Consider the following 15,438-nt stretch of genomic DNA (forward strand, 5'->3'; position numbering starts at 1 on the left):
ATCCCTGGTCAGAGAATTAAAATCCCATAAGCCATGTGGCACAGCCAAAAAAAAAAAAAAAAAAACTAAACATTTTCAAAGGTGGGACAGGACTGTAAGAAATAAATGACCCAAACAGGGACAGGGGCACATCACTCCTTCCAGAGTGTGTGGTCCTAGGATGGCTGTGAGGATTGGTGCTTGGGTCTGGATCCAGTGACTATCAGCAGCACGTTAAGCAAGGCACTATCAATTCACTGGTTATGTTTTCTGAAAAGTTAAAAGTCGCGCAGTCGGGTCCAACTTTTTATTGGAGTGGGTAGCCTTTCCCTTACTTCAGAAGATCTTCCCAACCCAGGGATCGAACCCAGGTCTCCCACATTGCAGGCGGATTCGTTACCACCTGAGCCATGAGGGAAGGCCAAGAATACTGGAGTGGGTAGACTATCCCTTCTCCAGCAGATCCTCCTGACCCAGGAATCGAACCGGGGTCTCCTGCATTGCAGGCAGATTCTTTACCAACTGAGCTATCTAACTTCAATAAAATCATCTGGTTAAAATAGGGGAAAAAAAGGGCAAACACTGATTCTGTGGAATGTTATGTAGTAGCTAAAAGGAGTATGCAGGACTTGGAACATTTCCAACAAGCATATCACAGAATGACATATACAGCATGATTCCAGTTACTAAAAAAGACCAACCCAAACCCGAACTATGGCTTACACATCATTTTAAAGTGTATTAGAGGGCTAGTCAGGACACACAACCTGGTGAGGAGGGGGTGGGAAGAGTGAAGGAGGCCTTTCGTTTTACACAACTTTACTGTATATCTTCTTTTCAGTTTTGTGTGTGTGTGTGTGTGTGTGTGTGTGTGTGTGTATTGTTTTCTTTTGTGTATTTGGCTGCATCAGGTCTTAGTTGCGGCATGTGGGATCTAGTTCTCTGACCAGGGATCCAAGCCCGGCCCCCTGCACTGGGAGCTCGGAGTCTTTCCCTGGACCACTGGGGAAGTCCTCTTTTTCAGTTTTTAAGAGGTAAGTAAACAAACAAAAACCTAACCTGAGTTCCTGCTTCTCTCCCGAGGGAAACAGCCCTGGTCTTCTGATCCAATTCCCAGCACCCCCATCCTGGGCCATCGGGCTCCTCCGTGGCTCTGCTCCCCTCCCCTCAGGATCTCCTTCTCAGCCTCACACCCGGCAGCTGAGACTCTACTCAGGCCTCGGCCAGCGGTGCCTCCCTACGACATCATCCCCATGGTGGGGAGGGGGCCTTTCAGAGCCTTATGGGGTCCAGCCCCTCCTGCTGAAGACCCCTGAAGCTCTCAGCATCAAACACTTGGGCTGTCAGTGATCACGCCGCCCTCCCACTGGGGGCAACGTGTGAGTCATCCTAGGAGGCAGGGCCTTTCCTCCCACTTCAGAGGCTGTAGGGCGCCCCCTCTCCTGGGCAATGGGGTGCAAGCGCAGACCCCAGCTTGGGCAGTGGGAGCTCCCCCAGGAGCAGCGCTTACAGCTGAGTGATGGCCGGTGAGGGGGCTGCGTCCAGCAGCGCTGTAGCCCAAACAGTGGCAGCAGCCTAGACTCAATTGGCCCCTCTTTGTTTTCTGAGCCCTGGGAGTCCCTCTCAGGTGTCATAGGTAACTACTTGTGTGAGGGACCCTGATAAGTGCAAAACCCCGTGATCCATGCATTCAGCGGCTGCTAGTGGTGCAAGCAGTTGCCTCAGAACCCAGATGTTAGAGTGGAGCATGTGAGTGATGGGCAGTTCCTACAACCACGGGAGATGACTTTGCTGCCTTTTCGGGGATCTAAGAGGCTTGGTGGGCTCCCACTCAGGCCTTTCCTGGCCTGACAGGGCCTCACCTGGACAGGCCGCCCATGGCCACCACCACCGAGCACTCTCCAGGGAGGAGCTGGAGAGAGGCTCGGGCCGGGAAACATTTGCTGGTGAGGAGTCCTCTGTGTGCACTGCTGTCAACTGGCACTTTTACAAGCAGTCAGCTCCAGCCCTCAGCAGGGCCGCTTCCCCGGTGCCTCACCACCCTCGACCAGCCCTCAGACCTTGCTCAACGTCATGCGCGCTGGGCCCATCTTCAACCCAGACACAGCCCCGAGCCTCTCTCTTCCAGGCGCCTCCTAACTGCCCCTCAAAGCCCCTGGGCTGCCAGGCTCCGAACAGTCCGCTCAGATCTTTCCAGCCGCCTCTGCTCAGCCGGAGTCCAGGCAGCTCAAGCCCCTCCTTCGTCCTGACAGACACTTAGACGTGTATTTACTGAACCCCTGCCATGTGCCAGGTTCCGGAGCCCGCAGGCAGACAGGCCCTGGTGGGGGCTCCCTACTCGTCCCCCATCTGCCTCTGACTCTTCCAGCAGCAACCACCCCCCACCCCGCCCGCCGGCTTCCTCACCATCTCCCCCGGCTCCCCACGTCCGTCCTGCATCAGTCCTGCGCTGGAAGGCAAGGCCCGAGCCCTGTGCTCGCGGAACGCTCCCCTCCCCTGTCTGGGCTGCAGCCGCCCCTCAAGTAAGAGCCTGTCTTCTCCGGGCAGCACCCAGGAGCTGGGACCAAATCCTCAGAAGCAGCAGCTGCAACTCTTTCTCGTCCTGTTCTGACTTCACAGTCCAGGAAGCGGCGCCTCCTGACTGGGCTCTGCAAATAAAGGGCGATTTCTGAAAACCAGAGGGTGCCGGGGACTTAGGCAGCAAACTGCCTCCCTCGCAGGGACTGAGGCGGCCTTGTCCCTGCCTCTGCGCCTCGGCCCCCCCGGGGGACTGGGCGCGGGAGGGGTGCGGTTCCCACATCCGCCGAAGTCTCACGCTGGCCCCGAGACCCACGATCGGGTCCGGGCGGTGCCGTGTGACTCAGAGCCATCACCTGCCCTGCCGGAGGTGTTCTCGGCGGTAGAGACGGGCGATCACACCCGCCAGCTTTTCTCACCCGCGAGGGGCGAGGCCTGGGAGGCCGCGGGGGGGGGGGGGGCGGCGGGGCGGGGCTCGCGGCGGACAAAGGGCGGCGGGGGGCTGGCGTGCGGGGGCCCTGGCGGGGCTCCTCTTCGCCCACCGCCACCCGCGCCGCTTCCCCTCCCGGGGGGCCCCGCGGGCGCGCCCCTCGGCCGGTGGCCCGAGCGGAGCCGCGCGCCGCCGCGACAATAGGCACCATTTCCGCTCGGCGCGGCTCCCCCTGGCTCCTCCCCGCGGGTCCCGAGCGCGAGGGCGTCTCTCCTGTCTTATAGACCAGGTGTCCCTGTCGACTTCATTGATTTTTTACAGAAGTTCAGTTCCATCCAAAAGTGCTTCCTCCTCGGAGAAAAGGGGGCGCGCGGGCGCGAGGCCCGGACACCCTCGCGCGCGGGGGGAATCCCAGGCTGCCGTCGCCCCCGCCCGGCGGCGTCGCGGGGGGAAACCCGCGCTCCCGCTCCTTGCCCGCGGCGGCCACCAGAGGGCGCCCGGCGCCGGCCCCCTACCTTGGTCCTCCCGCGTCCCGGCCTCCCAGACCAGGCCGAGCGCGCCACCCGGGCTCGGGCAAGGGCTGCCCCCGGGGCGAGGCCCGCGACGGCGGGCTACCCCGCTTCGGCGCTGGGCGGCGGGGACCCGCTGGCTGGAAGGCAGCCGGCCTGGCCTGGCGGGGAAGGATCGGGGAGGAGGGTGTGTGTCTTGGGGGACAATCGCGCGGACCCTGTCCCGGCCCGAACCTCCAGAGGCCACCAGTCAGAGAACCGAGCCGGGTCGCTGTGCGATCTCCGGGCAGGTGTTGTTGGCCCTCCTGGGGTCTCGGTTTTCGGCCTGAGGACGGAGAATGAGCACTGCCCCTCAGCCTGCGGGGCGCGATCCCGAGGCGCCCCAAGCCCACCCGTGGAGGCCCGGCGGTGGAGGTGGGCTTTCCCAGCACGGCACGAAGTGGTACCAACTGCCTCCTTTTGTATTTATTAAAATCAAATGTGGGTGAGGGTGGGAGCCAGGACCTCTCAGTTCCAGGTGCAGCAAGCCCCAACGCTGTGATGGCGCGACTGGCTCCCAGCCTGGGCCATCGGGGCAGCTCTTCCTTTTGAGCACACTCTGTACAGGGAAATCTGGCGGCCGCTTAACAAAGGGATTCCTGCTTTACAAAACCGTTTGCGATGGGATTTCTCTCAATGAATAAATGTGGTAAAGTGACCCTTGTAAATTGAATATTCATGACAGGTCAGGGGACTTGAAAATTGGTCCTTTTGTAAAATAAATACTTCCCTGGTAATAACAGATACAAGGGCTTCCCAGGTGGCGCAGGGGTAAAGAATCCACTGCCAGTGCCCGAGGTGTGGGTTGGATCCCCGGGTCAGGAAGATCTCCTGGAGATGGGAATGGCAACCTACTCCAATATTCTTGCATGGGAAATCTCATGGACAGAGTAGCCTGGTGGGCTACAGTCCATGGGGTCTCGAAAGAGTCTGACCTGACTGGGCACACACAAGAGATTCAGAGCCAAAGGCAGGCATGTGATGAGGGAGCTGACTAAAGTCTCAGCCCATAGATGCCTTGCTCAGTTCTTTTCCACTCACTCTATAGCCTTCCCAGCAGGGAACTGGGATGTCAGGATTCTGTCCCACCTGGTTTGGGGATACTAAAGCTGGGCCCCTTCCTGCCTCAGTTTCCCCTCCTGACCCTTTCCCTCCTCCCTGCTCCACATGCTTCTGCTGGAAAAGACCTGGCGTCCACCCAGGAAGCAACCTCACTGGCCAGCCTACTCTTGCATGCTGGCCAGGGCCTCCCACCCTGCTTGCAGTGGGTGCTCCAGGTGGGGCCTCTGGCTTGGGGGCACCCACTCACGCACACCTACACGTTCTTAAAGTTGGTGGGACACCTCTCTGGTTGATGGCAGGTGGAGGAGTTGGAATCTCGGGCTCCAGGACTTCATGTGAAGTGTGGACCCCGTCCTGGTCCACCAGCCTCAGGCCACCCTGCCACAAGGAAAGACTCAACCACCCAACGTTAGGCAAGGAGGTCACACAAGCCTTGCCCTTCCCTTGGCCATTTGGTGCTGGGCAGAGACCCCCCATTAGCAGATACCACTGCTCACTCACTGCTTGTAAATCCTCTGACTGTTGTGAGTCTTTCATTAAATCCAAAGAACCAGGGGAACACACAGGTGCTCAGTGCCTTGGCTGAGTGGAGACTGACCCAGTGAATGTCAGGGTTTGCCAGGGCCCTCTGCACTCCCATTTAGGTTGGAAAGCCTCCCCACCCCATCACCCCAGCAGCCCTGGGCCTCCCTGGCCAGAGGGCAGGGACCAAGCCTGGGAAGCCTGTGGGGGGGCACACGACCTGGGGCTTCAGGAAGACGCCACCTGACTGCCTTCACTTCCTCTGCCCCACAACTGGGGAGAGCTTGGAGCCTGATCAGCAGAGACGGGCTCCATCCTCTGGGCAGCATGTGCAGAAGGCACCTCAGGAGGCAGAATTCATTCATCGTGTCCTATTCAGTCTTCGCTTACTTGCTCTACACACAGTTCCTGACACCTATTTTGAATCAGGCTCTCCAGGAGAGGCGGGAGTGGAGACCTGAAACATGTTTTTATAGGATCCATGAAGAGTGCTTCTTACTTCCTGACACTGAGGCAAAGAATTCTGACTTCACCACTCACTAGCTGTGTGACCTGGCTCAAGTCACTCAACCTCTCTGAGATTCAGTTTCTTCATCTGTAAAGTGAGATCAAGGGCACCTTGTCCTGAGACCTGCTCCATGAATCTTGGCCATAGGGCTGTGAGTAGTGCCTGTGGAACTTTCTCTGGTCAGTGGAAAGACAGCCTGAGGCTCTGGGGGTGCAGATAGCCCAGACCTTCCTCCCCAAAGGCCCTGGGTCTCCCTCTGTCTTCCCTCACATGTCAGGGCTCCTCCAGCACCCCAACCCCCAGGCTTGATCATCAGTTTCCCCCTTATTGTCTGGAGGCAGTCAAGCATGTACTGCCTGCGTGGTTGGTAACTGATTGACTGAATGTCAAGGAATGACCACCGAGGACTCCTGCCCAGGACAGGTGCAGATGTCACACCTTCTGTGTGATAGGCTCTTCCGGGGCCTCACCCCAATCCCAGGAGGGCCTGCTCCTCACACCTCCCTGAACTCAGCCATCAGCCGGGAGAATTCTTCTGGACCCCTCATCTCCTTCCTCATAGACATACACCCCCCCACCCAGGAAAACTGCCTTTCACAAATGTGCTCATCCTCCTCACACCTCCTCCCCACCAAGAAGCCCACCCAGCAGCCGGGGTTCCTGGCCCTTAAGGAGAAGCTGGTGCCTCCTCTCCCCTTCTCCTTTTCTCCAGTCAGTAGGCGGCAGCCCGGGGTCAGAGGGGAGACAGACACTACAGGCACCACCCTCCCCCACAGCAATCCTGATTTCCGTGATGAACCTAGATAGAGGCTGCCAAAGGCGAGGGGCCTTGCATGGGGCTGGCACTGTTGAGAAGATGCACGGTTTGGCTCACCCACATTCATCATCGTTATTCTTCATCTCCTCTCCGTTATTGTCAGGGGCTTCTTTAAAGAACCTTCTAGCAGACAGTTGATGCTACCCTTCCAGGAAGTGACAGTCTCCTGCTGAAATGATCATCTGATGAGGGAGAATTCCCTCCTCTCCCCACTTCTGACCTAGTTCCCCAAACACTAAAAGTCATCCAGAGTACAACTGGCATTTACCTCCCCCTGCCAAAGGGCGAGAGAGGACCCCTTCCCCAGGGACGGGGTCTGCCCTCAGGAGCTCCATGGTGGAGGGAGTCAGGGGGACCCAGTGTAGGGAGATTTCCCACTACTCAGGGTCCCTGACCAGTGGAGCAGGAGGGGAATGGGGCTTTGGGGACACATCAGGAGGATGACTCCAGGCTTAAGAAAGGAAACAAGATGAAGGTGAGGCCATCAGCACCTGCCCTCATTGGGGTGGCCAGAGTCACAGGACCCCGAGGAGATTGGGAGCAGGCACATGCTCTCAGTTTGGGCCCACTTAAGCACCACCAGTGCCTTGAGAAAGCCTGGAGGAGCTTCATGGTGGGGCCCAGACAGCCAAGATTAATGCTGTTCCAACAGACTGACATCCCCGGCCCTGGGTCAGCAGTGACCAACGTCACAACTGTCTACTCCCTCATACCTGGTCAGGGCTTTCCCGTCATTTCAGGGGTCCTCTCAAGTAGCCCCCAGGACCCTAGCCCACCCCAGTCTCTCCTGGCCCCTTCCCAGTCAGCTCGGCAAGTCCCAGCCCCCTTTGCTCCCAGCCTCTCCTGGGCCCTCAGATCCACTCGGGCCCCACCCTCTGCTGGCTTTGGCTGTAATTGCCATCTACACCATCGAGTCAGAGCCCATATTGTCCTGTGGGGTCCTGTCCTCATGACATGTCCAGATGGGGGCATCCTGAGGGCAGAGAACTTACATGCCCATCCCAGTGCTTCATATTTGAGAGCTTAGCTTCATGGACCCATAGGGGATTGAATGAAAAACATTGGGCTTGGGGGACTAAAGTTAAAATTCTGGATCAGCCCTGTGATGGATTTAAAAGGTGTTCACAAATGCTTTGGCAAATCTCCCTTCCAAACATGGAGCAAAATCCCCTCCTCCTTGAGTGTGAGCCGGACTTGACCTAATGACTGGCCTATAAGATAGGATGAGGTGGAAGTGACATGGGACTTCTGAGACGAGGTCATAAAGGGCATCACAACTTCCGCGTGGCACCCTCTCTCTTGGATCACTGGCTCTGGGGGAGGCCAGCCTCATGCTGTGAGGCCACCGAAGCAGCTTCAGAGATGTCCTGAAGGGGAGCTGAGGCCTCCCACCACCAGTGGCACTAACTTGCCAGCCACGTGGGTCAGCAGCCTTGGCAGCAAACCCGCCACCCCTACTCACGCCTTCAGATGACTGCAGCCCTTGCAAGACATCTAGGCTCTAATCTCGTGAGAGACCCTGAGCCAGAATGAAGCCACTCCTGAACTGCTGGCCCGCATGAAATGTGAGAGGTAATAAACATGCTTTATTTCCAAGCCACCAAGCTTTAGGGTCCCCAGCAGTATATAACCAATAAGGGCTTCCCAGGTGGCTCAGTGGGTAAAGAATCTGCCTAAAATGCAGGAGAGACGCAGGATCGATCCTTGGGTCGGGAAGATTCCCTGGAGGACAGCATGGCAACTCACTCCAGTATTCTTGTCTGGAGAATCCCATGGACAGAGGAGCCTGGCGGGCTACAGTCCATAGCGCTGTAGAGAGTTGGACACGGCTGAGGTGGCTGAGTACTCACGCACACATATAACCAATGAAGCTACTTATAAGCTGAGTGTCCTTGAGTTTTCTGAGCTTCAGTTCCCTTAAATGTAAAACAAAGATCATAGTTGTACCTCACAGAGTTATGAAAAGGATTAGAAATGAGACATGTAACACTATGAAGCAGACCCCTAATGTGTGGTGGCTGAATATTAATCAAATCAGGGTGCTCCCTTGTCAGCCCATCCTTTCCACCAGCGCGCACTGGGCTCTTGACAGATAAGATCTCAAGTTCTGCTTCAGTCAAGACAGTCCTGCCTCCAAGGCTGGTACTGCAGGTGGTCCCAATAGATGGTCCCAGAGTCCCGCTGGCCAGAGAATTTTGCAGTATAGCTGGGAGCTGAAACTTTTCAGCTGGGACACAGGACTTTATAGAGGAGAGCAGAGTTTCAGGGGCCTGGGAAGGCAGGAAGTTTGAATACCATTTTGTGCCTTTTTAATTTTGGACTATGTAAATGTATCAGCTACCTGACAAGTTCTTTACCTTCTGAGCCATCAGGGACGCCCAGGAAGTAAGTCAAATACTTACAAAAGTGAGACATAACAATAAATAAATAAGCACAACAGAGTAACATTGTGGGGAAAAAAACAGGGCAACGGGCCCAAAATGGGGTTACTTATGCTAAGCCCTATGTTACCAATCCAAGACTTAATTACAGTTTCTGCAGTCCCAGAAATGGAATCTAAGACCAACACATCAGGAAACACCCGGTCAGCACTAGTGAGCTCATCCACCTGACACACCCCTGCTATCCCCTAAAGAAAAGTGACCTTGCGATAACCCACCTGCTTTCAGCGTCACATTAACTGCTCCTTCTCCCTTCTGCCTATAAAAGTCTTTCCTTTTGTACAGCTCTGTTAGATTGGATGCTGCCCAATTTGAACTGATTTTTGCTCAAATAAACTTAAAAAAGATTTTTAATGTGCCTCAGTTTATCTTTTAACAATACAAATCTTAGAAAACCTGCCAATCAAAGGACCAAAGTGTGATGATCCCCTTTGGAAGTGGAATGAGGTTGTGGGGTGGGGGGCACGCCAAGAGCCAGGAAGAGCAGGAAGAAGAGACAGAGGCAGGCGAAGCCGGGAGCTCCCTCATCCGTCAGGGCCCAGCGTCTGCCCACCCACACTCCCTCCCTGTCCCGTCGACGTCCCGCCCCACCTCGGTTAGAGCACCTAGGGGATTGTCCTAGAGCTAGTCACTTATCTGGCTCCCTTCCCCACCTGAGCCCTGAGTTTCTGGTGCCTGAGAACCATGTCCTGTGGTTTCCTTGCCCAGGCCTGACCTGCTCTCTGCTGAAGGGGAGAAGTGGGAAGGCCGTGTAAAACTAGCGTGGAGCAGAAGTCTTCATTTTTCTGTGAGAGCAGGAGGACCCCAGCTCTCTCTTCAGCAGAGGAGCTCAGGCCTCTGGGCTGGGCCTGAGGTCCTATCACAGGCACCCCTCTTGGTCATGACAGTAAGGGGCCTAACACTGGTGACCAGTGTCCTCTGGAGGGGGAGAGGAAGGGGGGCCCTTCTCCTAGGCATCCAGTCCATATCCTGGGTGGTCTGGAAAGCTGCACGCGTGGGCCCAAGGCTGCACCGCTCAGGAGAGACCAGAGAGGGCCCTGGTTCTCCACACATCCTTGGCTGAATGCATGCCTTGCATGCATGCGGAAGAGACACAAAAGGGCCTGGTAGAAAGTAAAGGCAGGGTTAGTCTCGCACAACTGCCTGATCTTTGAATGCATTCTCCTGACCTACACACAGATCTACTGGCGTAGGGTAGAAGCCTTACTGGCTCAAATGTGTGGGCACAAACTTCTGACCCATCACTGGCTCACAGGGCTAACCTCTAGAAAGGCCAAATTAAAAATCAAAACGAGAAGAAAAAAATGGAGCAGAGAGAGCAGGAGTGGCACATTATGGGGAGACAGACTCTGCAGAATTGGTCTGAGCCAGTCGATAAACACACCCAACGGTAGACTAGGGGGATTGGGTGGGGGGAATGCGTCCAAGTCCAGAACCGCTATAATGCCTGACCTAAAATGCCCACTTTTTGATTAAAAAAAAAGAGACATGCAAAGAAACAGAAAGGTGTTATAATGCCCGACCTAAAATGTTCACTTGTTGATTAAAAAAGAGAGACATGCAAAGAAATAGAAAACTGTACCCTGTAAGCTGGAAAAAAAAAAAGTCACTAAAAACTCTCTGAGGAGGCCTAGATGTTGGGCTTCATTGTCTCTCTCCTTCCCTCCCTTACACCTCTGTTCCAAAATTCCAGGGAAGAGCCTGATGAGGTCAAGGGTCCACCCTGATCCTATCAACTATGAGAGAGGTGTGGGTCAGAGGAGGGAGAGAAACTCTGTAATATCTCAGCAGGGAGAAACTGCCTCTCTAGATGAGGATCAGTTCCCAGAGAAAAGAGGGGCTACTGATTCTAATACTGTATCAACTGAGACATATTCAAAATTGTAAGAGTTTGAGCAAAAACCCACTTGAAGAGGGCAGGGCTAAACTGGAAGTGGGTAGGAGCACTTCTCCGGGGAGCTGGGGAAGACCGAGAAACTGATCTGCAGAAGCAAAGAAAGGAAATTATTTCTTGGCCGTAGCTTACAGCCTAGCTGGCTGTTTGTGATTTGTTTTTTCAGGCCTGATTTCATAACCTTGAAGCATTTACAGGCTTAGATTTGGTCTGCCTAGGTAGCCCCCAATGCATTAGAGCCACAGTCAGTCTGAAGGCCTCCTTGTTTATGTAATTTAACAGTCGACACCCCCAAAGTTATCTGCCACCCCGGCTTCCGGTATGAAAAGGTAAGCAGTGATGCCCCCGGGAGTCCAGAGGCACTCGGATTTGTTCCCTCCCATTAGAGGAGGGCAGCTAGCTATTTCTCAGCCAGGTGCTTTGCAAACATCCATTCTCCCTAAGGTGGGGCTGTGTTGGGCAGGGGAGAGGCAGTGGGGCTCATCACCACTAAGCTCCTTTGTAGTTATCTCAGAAGTTGTGCCAACATTCTATTTAACAAGATAAATGACTGTGGAGTCCTTTTCCTTTTGTTCCCTCTATTCCCTCTGCTGTTCCTGCCAGTGATCAAGATTGGGCTGTATGTCCTTCCCTCCGTCGGTAGAACATGTGTGGAGGGGAGCCCTGACCACACTCAGGGTGGGCCCTGTGTGAAACACAACTTCCAAGTTGCACGGGAAGACAAAAGAACCAGGGACAAGAAAAATAAAAGGTATTAAAATAGGCTTAGCTACTTTGGGGTTTTCCTTTGTATTTATTTTTAGCAAGGATTGTGCGCCTAACTCTGCATTAAAATAGCTGATGCTACCAGTCATTGTTCCAGGCCCTTGCACACTGCAGCCTGGCAAGCTTTCTGCAGCCAAGAGCGAAGGCAGCTGGCAAGGCCGGCCCACCCAAGCTGGGGAGAGGGCTTGTATTTCACCGACAGCACCCCCACCCCTCACGGAAACCTCAGCGGTGGGAATACAAGCAGAAACAGGGTGCTTTGGGTATGGCCCAGAGCTGGGGGAGAAAACTCTCTGAAGCCTCCTCCACAAAGCACTCCCTACTGACTGGAGCCGGCAGAGGGCTGGAATTCCTCCACCAGATCACCAAGGCTGGCATCACGGGGAGACAGATGCGGCAGCCCGTTCTCCCTTAGGGGGTTTCCTGTGAGTATTTTTCCTAGGAGACCTGGTGAGGAAAGACTTTCCAGTCAGCAAGCTCTACTTTAAAATGCTTGAATCTCTCACATCCTCCCCTCTGGTCCATAGGCCAGCGGGGCTCTGGCGATGAGGAGGAAACACAAGTGGCTAGGGAAGAGGAGGGGGCAAGCGGCAGGGTTTCCTGAACACTAGAGACGGAGCATGAGCCCAACTGCTCCTTGCCCAAAGGTTTTCCAAGTCTTGGCCCTGGAGCGAGTGACCTCCACACGGGGCTGGCCAGAGTCCCTGAGACAGGCTGAGTAAAAAGGCTGCCATGGTGTCTACCACCGACTTTGCAATACTGGGACCGAGACAGTGCCCTGCTGCTGTGTGAGACGACTCCAGTTTTTACCCTGGGCCTGTTAGCATTTGAAGTAACCTCTTCAGGAGCCCTGCTCCATAGATGGCGAGGTCAACCGCTTCAAATCTCTTTATCTACACGTGCAGGGGAGGAACGACATAGATGTTTCTTTGGAAAATGATCGGCGTTCCAGTTGTGTGATTGGCTAGAAAGCCAAGCAGGCACTTCTGCGGTGAATGAAGGGGATTTTGAAAAGCTGACAAGTCTTGGTGCCGTGGTTCCCCTTAGGACGTGATTCTGTGTGTGTCGGGGCGGGGGCGGTGGGGACTACTATAGGAAGCACAGCGATCAGCGATGCATTTGCTACCAAGGGACGCTTTCTTGCACGATATGTACAAAAAGGGGACCTCGCTGTGTAGCAGGTTATTTAACTTCTCCGAGCTCCATTTTCTGAAGACTGGAGATAATAACCTTGCAGGGCGGTTGCGAGGAGCATCTGAACTTTATAAGGTCAAGTTTCTGCTGCAGCGCCCTCCCATTGTGTGACCGACCAAGGTCAGAAAGGGCGTCTGGACCTTGTCGGAGCTCTGGCCCTCACCGTCGTCGGTTCCCCGCGAACGCTGGCTGCGGTCTGAGCTGCAGAGACCCGGCTGGCCGACCCTCGCTCGCGGGGATGCGCCCTCCGAGACTGGGTGCTCCCGGCTCCGCCTTTCCTTCCTCCCAGCTCCCTCCGACGTCCCCTCTCCGTTGGCAGACTCGGGGTCCGCTTCTCCCCGCAGGAGCCCCGAGCACGACGCTCCCAAGAGCACCCGCCGCCGTCGTGCCCGCGGCCCACAGAGGTCCGGGCAGCTCCTGGATGCGGCGCAGGGAACGTGTCAGGGAGACGGGCCTGCTCTTCGGCCCCACCGCCTCAGGCCTACCGAGAACACTCGGCCTGGCTCCGCAGCTCCCTCTCCTGCCGCAGTGAACTTGGCCCTTCCCCCACGCACCGGCACTTAAAGCCGCTGCCAGGAACTGAAATATTAATAGGTACAAACTTCCTGGAAAGATTTTCTGCTCCAAGATAGATGACCCCCGCCTTCCCCCACCAAAATAAATAAATGAAGGGCAGCTCCGAGGCAGGCGGCCGGGGAGCCTGCGGGCTGGGAGCCGCTCGCGGGCGATCCCCCCGCCCCCGGCCCCGCGCGGGGCCGGGGCCGCGGCAGCGCGGGCGCCCGGGAAAGGCTCTCCTTTGTACGCACGGCCCGCGTGCGCGCCGGCGGCGGGAGAAGGGGGGCTCCGGGCGCGCGCCCGCACCGAGCGGCCCCGGGCACCGGAGCTCTCGCGCCCGGCTCGGAGCGGTGGCTCGGGCTTGCACTGTTCCGGCGGGACGGAGGACGGGGAGGGTGTGACCGCCGCGATGCGTCCTCAGCTGCCCTCCCGGGCTTCACGGGCTCCTTTCCCTGAGCGCGGGTCCCGCGGGGCTGGAGCGGGGCGGGGCCCACGGGCAGCCACGTGACCCGCGCGTTCTCCGAGCCCTCAGCTCCTCCCCCAGGGACAAAGCCCGGCCCGCCCTCCGCGCTCCTCCGCCGGGGCAGCTGTCATTTAGGATCCTCCGCACAAATCCCCTGCTTGCGTTTAAAGACACGTTTTGCTTTTTCAGAGTTCTTCGACATTCGGATCTCCCGGGCTTCCCTGGGCCGGGAGGCGGTTGTAGCGGAGGAAGCCAACCCGCCTCTGCCTTCTGCCAGCCGCTCGGAAGCAGATCACAGAGCCGCCGCTCTCCCAAGACTCAGCTGCCTGCGCCAGCTCCCATCTTGCGGATAGCAAGATTCCAGGGCAGGGAGGATTCCGTGACCGCCCCTGACCCAACCCCAACGCGGGGAGCGGTCTGGGCCCCCTGCCAGTTTTCAGCTTCAGGCTTCTCAAAGCAGCAACTGCCCCTGGATTTGCTCCAGTTTTTCTGTCTTCCTGGAAGTCATTCATTTAAAATTTTTCTTGAGGGCCTGATAGGTTCCAGGTACTATTCTAGGCACCCAGTTGAAAGCAGCAAAAACAAACAAATACAAAAGTCCCTCCTGGCACTTATAGTGGAAGAGCCAGAACAGCATAAGTGAAATACGTAATGTGCCAGTAATTAAGGCAAAAGGCAAAAAATGCAGGGATAGAGGGTATGAAATGTACATGGAGGGAAACAGCAAGATTTGCGTTTGCCTACAGTGTTCCAGGAGCAGCCAGGTGGCCAGTGTGGCTGAAGCAGAGTGGCGGAGGTACCTAGAAGAAGCTGGGGTTGAAGGGGTCCGCCGGGGAGAGGTGGGGTGGGGGCGTGCGGGGGGGGGCGGGATCAGATGAGGGAAGGCCTTGTGGGGCCATTGTAAGGACTTGGGCTTCTCTCCTAGGTGAGTTGGGAGACCTGCAGGGTTCTGAGCAGAACCCTGAGCAGAAATGACTTCTTTTAAAAGCAGCATTCTGAATGAGGACAGACTGCAGGGTGCAGGGTCAGAATCCAGGAGGCCCTTTAGTAATCTAGGAGCCATGAGGGGCATGTCCAAGGGTGTTGGGAGCTAAAGTGACTGGAAATGGAATTTTGGAAATACTTTAATGGGGAAACTGACAAGATTTATTGCCAGGCCAGATACAAGGTAAGAGAGAAAGAAGGGACAGGAGAGTACCAAGGCTTTGTCTTGAGCAACAGGAAGAAAGAGTGGCCATTAACCAAGATGGAGAAGACTGGCCCTGCTCGTTCGGTGGGTGGGAGTGGGCCCCTCTGGGGTGCAGTTTTGAACAGGTGAGGTTGGAGGTGTGCCTGAGACATCCAAGGGCAGAACTGAGTAGACACTGGTTAGACAGGTCTTCAGGGCCAGAGGAAATGTACAGGCTGGAGATAAACATGGGAAGTCATCAGCAAGACCTGCTGGTATTTATTTATGTATTTATTTTTTTCCCTGCTGGTATTTAGAACCACAGTTTTCTGAGAGGATGTAGCTCTGTGCTGTTGGATGTAGTAGCCCCTGGCCACACGTGGCTTCTGAGCACTTGAAATTAGTGGAAATCATGCAGCTGAAGTTCTACATGTTTAATTTTAATTAATTTAAATTTTTAAAACTTGGATGTTAGATTGAGTTACTGGAAAAAAATCTTAGTATGTTTGGAGCAACTTGGGTATATACATCTACTTTTTCAACTATAGAGTTCATGAAATCGAAATACAGATCAA

At 55.6% G+C, this 15,438-nt stretch overlaps 1 long non-coding RNA gene across 1 annotated transcript; it reads left to right on the forward strand.

The window, feature by feature from the left end:
- The first annotated feature begins 7,674 nt into the window (after window positions 1–7,674).
- On the forward strand, window positions 7,675–14,510 carry LOC139037382 (uncharacterized). The gene is made up of 3 exons (XR_011490156.1): window positions 7,675–7,955; window positions 11,322–11,469; window positions 13,885–14,510. It is a non-coding gene; the product is annotated as an uncharacterized lncRNA (long non-coding RNA).
- The last annotated feature ends 928 nt before the right edge of the window (window positions 14,511–15,438 follow it).

The sequence above is a fragment of the Odocoileus virginianus genome, chromosome 11, assembly GCF_023699985.2.
Source record: "Odocoileus virginianus isolate 20LAN1187 ecotype Illinois chromosome 11, Ovbor_1.2, whole genome shotgun sequence".
Classification (NCBI taxonomy): domain Eukaryota; kingdom Metazoa; phylum Chordata; class Mammalia; order Artiodactyla; family Cervidae; genus Odocoileus; species Odocoileus virginianus.